Here is a 10,117-nt window from a genome sequence, read left to right as displayed (position 1 = left end):
GCATTAAGTACATTCACAATGCTGTGCAGACGTCACCGCTGTATGGGTTTAGAATATTTCATTCTCCAAAAGAACACCCTGTTCTAAAAGCACTCACTCCCACTTTCTCCCTCAGGCCCTGGCAACCCCTAATCTCTTTTCTGTCACTGTTTGTTTGTTTTTTTTTAAAATCTGTTCAGGATGTTTCCTATAAGTGAAATCCTGCCGTATGTGGCCATGTGTGTCTGCCCATTTATTTTCACACGGCCTGATAAGTTTTCCTTTTCTGTTTTTATCTGAAATAGAATTTCTCTAATTTGATAGGAAAATCCCAGATGGAGTCTAGATTTGATGTATCAAAGAAAGCCCTTTTGGTAAATATGTGCATAATCTTGGGGTACAGACTGCTGTTCTAAGTGGGACACCAGAGCCAGAAGCCACACACGAAATGCGCTGCTCTTCCTGCGGCCAAAACAAAAACAAGAAAGGGTAGAAAGCTGGAAAGACAAACCACAAACCGGAAAGTATTCCTCATAACACAAGGCCAGGGAAAGGTTACGCATCCTTGGGGTCCAAAAAAATGCTCGAAAGTCAGAGTTTTAAAAAGAGATAAAGAGCAAGCACATTGAACACCAACGAGACGTGATACACAGGGGCAGCATGTGTCAGAGATGCTCGAGCTCCCCGAGGATGAGACGCGCACATGGAGACACTGTGAAGAGGGCACTGGGCCCCATCATACGGGCTGGGTTCCAGTGTGGTGACGACCAGCCCTGGTGACAATGTGAGGAAGCAGAGGCCCCAGTAGACCCCTAGTGACAAGTGTTAAAGGACACTCCTCTCTCGAGACCAGCCTGCAGGACATATCGCAGTCCCCAGAGGCACGCCTGTGCTGGCGGTGCTGATCCCAGGACTTCATCCCACAGAAATTCCTGCTCAACTTTTCAAAGATGTATTTTCCAGACAATTCATCGCAGCACTGGTTGCAATAACAAGCAATTGGAAGGAACGCTACTGTCCATGGCGAGGCGATGGGATCCATCCGTCCCATCTGTAAGACCACGTATATGTGATATCAGCCGGGAGACACGCATCTACGAAAATCAATCTGTGTGTGAGAGAGAGACAGAGACAGACAGACAGAAAGAGAGAGACAGAGCCAGAGAGATACGCACCAAATTGTCCATGGGGTTCACCTCTGGGGATGGGAATTGCCACTCGCTTCTCTTCTCCTTTAGGGGCCTGCGTGATGTTTCAACGTGATAGAATGTGCCTCTAGTCCTCTTATAATTCGAACAAGATTAAAATCTCATGGTTAATATTATCCATTTATCACTCATCTTTGGACTGAAGTACATTATTTAGTTTTTCTTTGTAAAGGTTATTATTACAAAGACAATGAATGTTTATTATAGTAAAAGAATGAATTCTAAGGGAATTAAGAATTAAGTGGAAACTCAGGAGTGCCCTTAACAGGCAGTGTTCACCGTTTCAGTCCTTTGCCTTTGTATGCACGTGTGTGTGCACGTGTGTGCATGTGCCCATTCAGCTGTATGCATCTGTATGCACATGGGTATGTCTATGTGCAAGTGTGTGTGGGTGTGCACTTGCGGCTATCGTGTGGGAAGGACTGCAGGGGGTGTGCTCTTCTGGAACCTGATTTCCCCAGGGCTGGACCCCGGCCAGTCAATCCTCTTCTTCCTCTGCGTCCTGCTCAGAATTTCCTAAGAGCCTCTGTTGGGCAACACGGATCATTTCTGATTTTTCACCCCCGTCATCGTGCTGAAAGGAACACCTGCATCCATAAATCTCTACTTCTTTAGGACCGATCCCTAGAGGTGGAGATTCTGGCTCATAATGTAAATGTGATGTTAAGGTGTTGGTCACAGTCTCTGACACCCAAGGTCTCCTTCTACGCTGTGATCTTGTATGGGAACAGGGAGTCCAGAGACCCTGAAGCAGAGACCTGAGGGAGGGAGGGAGAAGGAGGAGCAGCTAGGATGCAGGGGATGAAGGTACCTGGGGTGACCTGCCTAGCTGGAAGGCCCCGCTCCTGTTGCTTCTGTCCCTACCACTCCCCTCACCCCTGGCCCCGCCCCTAACACACCTGACTGCGCTTTGGCCTTGCCCATGCCCCTCCTGCTCCCTAACTCACCTGAGCTGAGCAGCCCGGCCTGCCATCCAGGACAGATGATGATGAGGGTCTGGACACTCCTGCCTGCTCCCTCTCCCTCCAAGCACAGAGCCCCATCCTCAGTAGGGAAAGCACATCTAGGGCAGTGCAGTGAGTCACAGGGACCTCCTTGAACATGCTCCCTCCAGAAGGAGTTCTCAGTTGCAACAGCAGGACCCACTTGAGCTTGTGTGAGCAGAAGTGACTTTGACAAGACACAGTGGAGGTGTCATAGAAGGTGCCAGAAGGTCAGAGCACGGGGCTGGAGGCTTTGGAGAAGGTCATTGTGCACAAAGCACACCTCAGGGTCTTCCAGGAGTGATGGCTGCCTCAGGCACTGTGCCAGCCCCAGCCCACATATCCAGCACATTCAGCCTCTGCGATGGAGGGGCCCTGCTCAGTGGAGACGAGGGAGAGAGCCCTGGTGACCTCGGAGAGGCACTGCCATTGGATCCTCGGTTTCCTCACCTGTGAAGTGGGGTGGCAGCCGACCTTTCATGGTGGTGTCAGACAAGTTCGCTCAGGCTGCACCTGGAGTGCCCTGCACCTTCTCAGAGATCAACAGCTACTAGCTCTAATGAAGAGGAATCACGGGAGGAGAGATGGGGCTGGGTCCTGGATCCCCAACTGGCTGGCTGAATGCCGTGGGACAAGATGGAGGGGAGAAAGGCATTCCAGAGGAACAGTGGAGTCAGAGCGAGTAGGGCATGCCTGGTAGGAGATCAGAGTGGGCAGAGGCGAAGGGCCCCAGGGGGCTCTCAGTGGGGTGACATCAGCAGGAACAGCTCACTGTGATGAGCACTTACCGGGCCTCTGTTCTCCTCTTGAGCTATCTCCTTGAATCCTCCCCACAACTCCTTGGGGGAGGCGCAATTATTGTCTTCGTTTCACTGATGAGGAAACTGAGGCTCAAAGAGACTTGCCCCCTCTGTGCCCTGCAGAGTGGCAGAGCCGGGATTTGAACCCAGTGCCTCTTAGACCCCATGGGGCCTGCCTGAGAAGGGCTCCCCCATGCTGAGGGAGGGACCTCTTTTCCCTAAAGTTCTGAGAACTTTTGTTCTTGATGCCCAGAGAGACCTCACTCTGCGGGGGGATAGGCTGGTCCTTGGTACTGGGAGAGCCCACAGCGCCCACGGCTGGCCATTCCCCGGCCACCCTACCCAGCCCCAGGCAGACGGAGTGGCCCTGTCCCTTTAGTTCAGTGATGGCTGGAGGCCAGAAGGGTTCAGGCCCCCGGGAGGCCAGGACCCCTGAGCCCGAGGAGGCCGCAGTGCAGGACAGTGGTTTGGAATGATCCCAAGTCAGAGAAACAGGGGTCCTAGTCCCTACTCAGCCTCTTTCTAGCTGGTGACGCAGGTGAGGCTCTCAGCCTCAGTTTCCCCATCTGTACAATGAGGAAATAACTTGGCCTCCTGATGGGCTGTTGGGAGACTTCCCTGAGGAATGGATTGTGCATCTCTAGCCTGGTGCCTGGAGCGTGTTAAGAGCCCCCTGCCAGGCTGTCACGGTGGTCCTCCAGGGCGCAGGGTCTGGGAAGTCCCTCCTCAAGTTCCCTTCTTGCTGCCCTGCTCCCGGGAACATTCAGCATTGTTTGAGGAGGAGCTGAAGAAGATCCAGGACCACACTGTGTTGCAGGTGACGGAGGCTCAGTGCTGGAAGCAGAGCTGAACATGCTCCATGCCACCGTGCAGGGCTGTGCTGTGACCCCCTGTGAGCCCGCCACACTAAAGGCTCCTCCTGTGTGGATCAAGCTTGTGTGGTTTATTCACTTTTTCCTTCATTCACTCAGTCATTCCTTCACTCATTCCCTCACTCACTCACTCCTGCACTCATGTACTCATTCATGCATTCGTTCATTGTTTCACTCACTCATTCAGCCAATACACTCTGGTCCCTGCCATGGGCCGAGCACTGTAACCACACCAGTGAGTATGACACGACGTGGTCCCTGCCCACCTGGAGCTCACATCCACTGTGTGACCTGAAAGAGGGCTGTCCCTCATGTTAGCAGGGTTGATGAGCACCAGGAATCCACTTCTGAAAGTAGAGGCCACCCATGCAAAGAGAAGAGCGGAGAAAACCCATGCTTGGCACTTCATGGACAAAAAAATAATTAAAAGTTAAGAAAAATAAAGATATCCTATATTTAACAAAATGTGGGTTCTAATGACAATTGTGCACTCATTCCTACAACCAATGTGAAGTAATCCAGAGAGGACTGGGTATTTGTAACACATTTTTCTGGCCAATAATAGCATTTCAGTAAACATGTTCCAGGGCCTCACGATTTTTCTAAGGCCTCTGTGATCCTCCAACACTTAAATCTTTCTCCTTGGGAGCCTCTGTCCTGTCACCTTCCTTGTCAATGGCTCTTCCACTGTGCGGGGGCCTACCCTGCACGGCCACACTCGTCAGTGAGTCTCCACGTTGTTTGGACAGGCTGCCCGCGTTCCTCCCTCAGCCTCAAGAGCTCCTGTTTCTTTGGCAAGGTTGGTGTTTTCACTGGGTGATCACCTGGCATCCTTCTTTGCAGTGGTTTGCATCTTCCCACGCTGTGTCTCCTCTGACATCTCCGGGAGGCAGGCCTTTTGTCCCCATCTTACAGGTGAGGAAGCTCAAGTCCAGAAGGCTGGACGACCTGCTCCAAGTCACAGCCAGCGTGGAGCCTTGGCAGGGTTTGGGCCAAAAGCAGACAAGGATGTAGGGCAAGTGGTTTGTTTGCAGGTGAGGGAGGAGGCCCGAGGAGGCCAAGGGGAAGGAAGCCTGGAGGAGGAGAGCCAGTGCGGGGCCTGACGAGGGAGCACTGAGGTGAGCATCCCTCCTAGTCCTGTTGGGAGACGAGATCCCAACTGGACTGGCTCTGTCCCCGTGCGTGGAGGGTATACCCCGGGTCATGAAGGCTTCTGTGCTACAGGCTGGCACAGGCTTGCAGGAGAGGAAGCTCCCGGTGCAGGAGAGAGCCCTCAGGCAGAGAGTGGATGCAGGTGCTCCAGGGGGACACTGTGGGCCTGCTGGGGACTGGCTCCCAGGGACTGCGGGGACTCAAGTGGGCTGAGGGAACTGAAGGGCAGCAGCAGCAATGTCTGCAGCGGGGGTCTGCACACATGTCCCACACTTATGCCCCCAGAAAGGCTGCTCTGCATGGCATTTCTCCTCCCAGATGCGTAGTTGGCCCAAACCGCACCTCCACTCCACACGCCCAATTCCTTTCCACTCGTCTCAGGTTACTAGAAATTCAGAATATTTTATTTGGTGTTGGAGCCCAGAGACTTTTGTTTGTCCTGCCCATGTTCTAACATTGCTGGCTTTTTAAAGATCTCAGGGCTTTGCCTCCAAAACAGCAAGATGCTGAGGATCCCAGAGAGCTTTCTGGAAGCAAGACTTTATGCTTTGCAATACTGCCATCCCACGAGCTCTTCTCAAAATCACTCCAGGACACAGACTCACAATCTTGGGTCCTCAGATTGCTGAAAGGATGCGCCTTCAGAAAGTGATTGGCGTGGGGCGGCAGGACACACCGAATGGTGGAGTGAGGCATTCAGCCAATCCTCTTCCCGGAAGCCACGATCACACCGGACGCGCTGTCAGAAAACAACCTCTGGGAAGAGACCAGAGACATACAACCAACTGAGGAGCATTTGAAGCTGAGGGAAGAACAGTGAGAGTTGTGGTGTTTTTCCCCAGGGCAGCTCCCATCCCCACCCCCTCAGTGTGACAGCCCTGTGAGCGGCACAAGCCTGAAGGGGGGTGGCTTCACTGTCAGAAGTTGCCCACTTGATGTCTCCATGGGTGGGCAAAGCCCAGCCCCTAAGCATTTCTGGAAACAGTAGCCATCTCAGTGGCAAGCTGACGTGAAAGGTCAACTTTGCAGCCGCCTGAGGTTGGATCTAGAACAGAGCAGCGAATCAGCCAGGAAGGTAAGACGGACAACCACACAATGAGACAGACACAGCGGCCTTGATGGGCTGCACATAACCCCAGGGGGTCTGAAAGGTTGTGTACTTGTGCAGGCCTGTTCCCAATCAGGAGAGACCAGGAAGATGGGCATTGTGGGGATGCTTAGAGACCTGCCACCAGCCTAGGCCCTGCCCCCAGGGGTTGCTGCCTCCCAGGAAGTCCAAGTTGACTGAGGGGACAATGCCCAGCCCTGTGGAAGGTCCCTGTCCACTCTGGGGCTCCCATGGAGAGAGGCCTTCCCACCTGCAAACTTCTCCCTAGGTCTTCTTCAGAGGCTGAAACGAGGTGCTCTCAGAGCAGAGAAGATGGTGAGCAGTGAGGAGAGGCTCCTGAGGAGTCGGCCCTCCTGGGGAAGGAAGCAAAGGAGCTGGGAGGTTAGAGTGGTCCCTGCTTGCTCTGGCCTCAGCCCCCTCAGTGTACATCTCCCTCCTGGAGGGGACAGGAGCCCAGGGAACCCAGGAGAGCACCCCTGGTCCCCGAAGAGCAACACTCCCAAGGAGGAGGATCTGAGCTCAACATAGGATGAGCCCAGGTAGGAAGGGAGCCTTTCGCCACCAGGACAATCGAGTCAAGGTCAGCGTGCTCCTGCAGGGATGATCTCCCTGCCTGTTCTATATGTCCCTGTGGACCAATGACAGCTTAAGGATTGGCTCTGACCAGCAGACGAAGCACAAGTGACAGGACGACACTTCCCAGATTCTACCTCCGAGGCTATCATTCTCACTCACTCTCTTGTGTTCCCTCTACCCTCTCCCATTGCTCCCCTCTCTCAGTCTGTCTGACCCCTGGACCTTGGGACATACATGGATGTCCTGAGCTCCCCTATGCAGATGCCCACACAGAAGAAACCAAGGGAGTCCCCTGGCCAACAGACAGAAAGGAGCCGGGCTCTCAGTGAAGCTGATCCTGACCGAGCCCACAGGCGTTAGCTTGACAGCACATCTCATCCTGGTTCAGACTCAGTGGAGGCCACAGCCCCAACCTGGAAGAAGCGATGAGCAGAGGCTGCAGCTCAGTTGTGCAGGATTCCTGGTCCACAGAGATGGAGAGAGAGCGAATATTTGTGGTTTCATGATGCAGGGTGGGGAGCAGTGTTGTCAGAGAGGAGGAGACACCTCACACCATCTCCCAGTTCCCGGGTCTGGCCTGCCCCCTCCCTTCTCTCCCCTCCACGCTCTCTGCAGCCACAGTGCCCACCTCTCTAACCTCCTCTGGCCAAACTCACTTCTGCCTGGGTGTCTCCACACCAGCAGTGCCTTCTCCCTGGCACGCTGATCACAGGTGAGTGAAGCGCTGGGTCCTCATGTCATTCCGGTCACAGCAAATGTCACCTCTGTCAGGCCTTTCAGACCCTCCTACCCAGTGAGACCCCAGCCCTCCCTGCAGGACACTCTTTATTTTCATTCCAGTTCATGCTCTTCTCTTTCACGTGTCTCTGACTTTGTGCTTTTGTCCATCTGCCTCCAGACTGAGCTCCTGGTGGGCAGGGACCACTGGGTAGATTTCAGCACCACCCTTGGGCCCACCAGGGCTCCTGGCCCAGGGTGAGGGCTTGGCACGTAGCTGCTGAATGAACAAAATGGGGCATCTTGGATCCCTCCTTCCTGCTTTTGCTCCACTCAGATGGTGAAGAGGAACACTAGTAATAGGAAGTGCAAGTGGGTCCTGAGGCAGGCGGAGGGTCAGCATGACTTCTGCATGACTCCTCCTTTCTCCAATTGCTCCAGCAAAGCTCAGTGGGCACCACTGACACAGGAGGCTGCCACCTGATGGCCGTCACAGGAACTGCAGCCTCAGGCAGGGACAGCACAGCACCAGGCACCATATATTTCTTGTGGAGAAATGCCTATCCACATGCATTGCCCATTTTTCATTGTGCTATTTGTATTTTATTGTTGAGAGGGGAGAATGTATTATATGTTCTCAATAGTAGACCCTTATCAGATATGTAAAGATCTGTAAGCATATTCTCCCCTTTTGTGAGTCGTCTTTTCACTTTCTTGATCGTATCTTTCAACGCACTCAAGTTTTACTTTTGATGAAGTTGAATTGATCTGTTTTCCCTTTGGTTGCTTATGTGTTGGGTGCCATAATTACAAAAACATTGCCTAATCCAGGGCCATGTTTTCTTCCAAGAGTTTTATAGTTTTAGGTCTTACATTTACATCTTTGATGGTAAGAAGATGTAACATTTTTGTATATGGTGTTAGGTAGGGGTTCACCTTTATTATTTCACATGTGGATCTCCAGTTGTCCCAGCACTACTTGTTGAAAGATTATTCCTTCCTCATTGTCTTGGCATCTCAAATAATTCTAGAATCTGTGGTTGTTGCAGGTGGTGTGACTTACAGTGCCTTAGAATTTGTTCTTTACACGAAGGTTGCTTTTCTCTGGCCTTGTGGACTTTCACCCACTGCATATGTAGACTGATCATTAGCGAAATACTCATATCACGTATTTTGACTAGTCTTACTTTGTTTGTGGTGGGTATGTAAGTCCACTTCCTGTTACTCCCTGATGGCTGGTACACCACATTGCACCATTGTTCTGGCCTGGATAATCGCTGTATCCTTCTAACTGGTTTCTCTGTCTCTATATTTGACCCACAATCTATCCCCAATGCACCAATTGGAGTGACCCTTTAAAACCAGATGTCACACCCTGACATTGTGAAATCTCTCAAAGGGCTCTCCATTTCTCTCAGGGGGAAAGTTCAAGTCCTTATGATGGACCTCAAGCCCCATACAGTTGGTCCCTCACTCTCTCTGACATCATCTTTGGCCAGTAATCCCCTGTACCTCTGCCCTCCATTATGCTCCTGGTACATACCAGGCACTCTCCCACCTGTAGATTTGCACTCTATGTTCCTTCCACTTGGAATCCTCTTCCACATGATGACTTCATGCCTCATCTTCTTCACTATCTTTAATTCTGTGTTCAAATGTCATCTTGGTGAGGCTGTATTGACCATGTCATTTAAAATATAAACTATCCTCTTGTCCTGACACTCCCTATCCAACTTGTTCCCCTTTCATTTTTCCCCTTAGCACTAATACCCTATAAAATAATATATAATGATAAGAATCAGTGTTCAATCAGGACACGGAAACCAACCAATAGATTGAGCAGGGACAGTTTATATAATGAACAATTAACCATAAACCTTTAAAGGGAACTATAGAGAATAGCCCAGAATTACAGCAGAGTAGTTAAGAAAGAAACAAATTTGGGAGAGGCCCCCTCGCCAAGGCTGCCTTCAGGCCTTGATGGAGAAGGAATGATTGCAGCACAGGGATGGTGGAGAAGATTGTCATGTTTCCCAAGGCCAGTACCGGTCCCTGGTCAGGGCAGAGCTCAGCAGGTAGGGAACAGCAGGCTGAGACTGGCAAACAGGAAAGCCCTGTCTCCTCCCAGGGGCAGGTAGGCTGAGGCTGGGATGCCAACTGGATTCACTGGGATTCCACTTGCAGGGGTGCCACTCATTCTCCTTATTAAGCCATCCAAGGGGATCCACTGAATCCACTGTGGATCACCCAATGTAGTTGAGTCCCTGTAGACACCCCTGAATTGTGACACTGCTGGTTGTACTGCAGGAGAAAGAAAAAGAAAAGAATGGAAGCACCCTGGAATTAGGAAGGAAGGCCCTTTGTCCTAAACCTTCTCTGACAAAGCTTAACCCCTGCCAGGTGCAAAAGAGAAATGTCTACTATGTGCAGCTCCATTATTGCAGAACAGACAATAGAGGCAAATACTCTGATGTTGTTACACAGGGGCAATCCATTGATAACTGGCACCATAATTCCCTTATTATTTTGTTTATGTATTCCATGCTTTTACTTCCAACTTGCCTCTATTGCTTTATTTGAAGTAAGATTTTGAAGACAGCATATGGTTGTATCAAGGTTTCTAAAAAAAGGTATTTTGACCCCCCAAAATGCCATTATTAGATCAAAACAACACAAGAATTAAAAGTACAAAGTAGCTATACTATCAGTATATGCCTTAAGT

At 51.2% G+C, this 10,117-nt stretch overlaps 1 long non-coding RNA gene across 2 annotated transcripts in view; it reads right to left on the bottom strand.

The window, feature by feature from the left end:
- Positions 1–5,091: 5,091 nt before the first annotated feature.
- The window catches only part of LOC131402290 (uncharacterized), a 77,361-nt gene continuing 72,335 nt past the window's right edge, over positions 5,092–10,117 (bottom strand). For both annotated transcript variants that reach the window (XR_009218502.1, XR_009218501.1), the window contains exon 4: positions 5,092–5,750. This is a non-coding gene — a long non-coding RNA (uncharacterized LOC131402290). The remainder of the gene's footprint in view (positions 5,751–10,117) is intronic.

The sequence above is a fragment of the Diceros bicornis genome (genome assembly GCF_020826845.1).
Source record: "Diceros bicornis minor isolate mBicDic1 chromosome 39 unlocalized genomic scaffold, mDicBic1.mat.cur SUPER_39_unloc_1, whole genome shotgun sequence".
Lineage (NCBI taxonomy): Eukaryota > Metazoa > Chordata > Mammalia > Perissodactyla > Rhinocerotidae > Diceros > Diceros bicornis.
The sequence above is the reverse complement of the archived record's forward strand: the minus strand, read 5'-3'. Positions and strand labels throughout refer to the sequence as shown.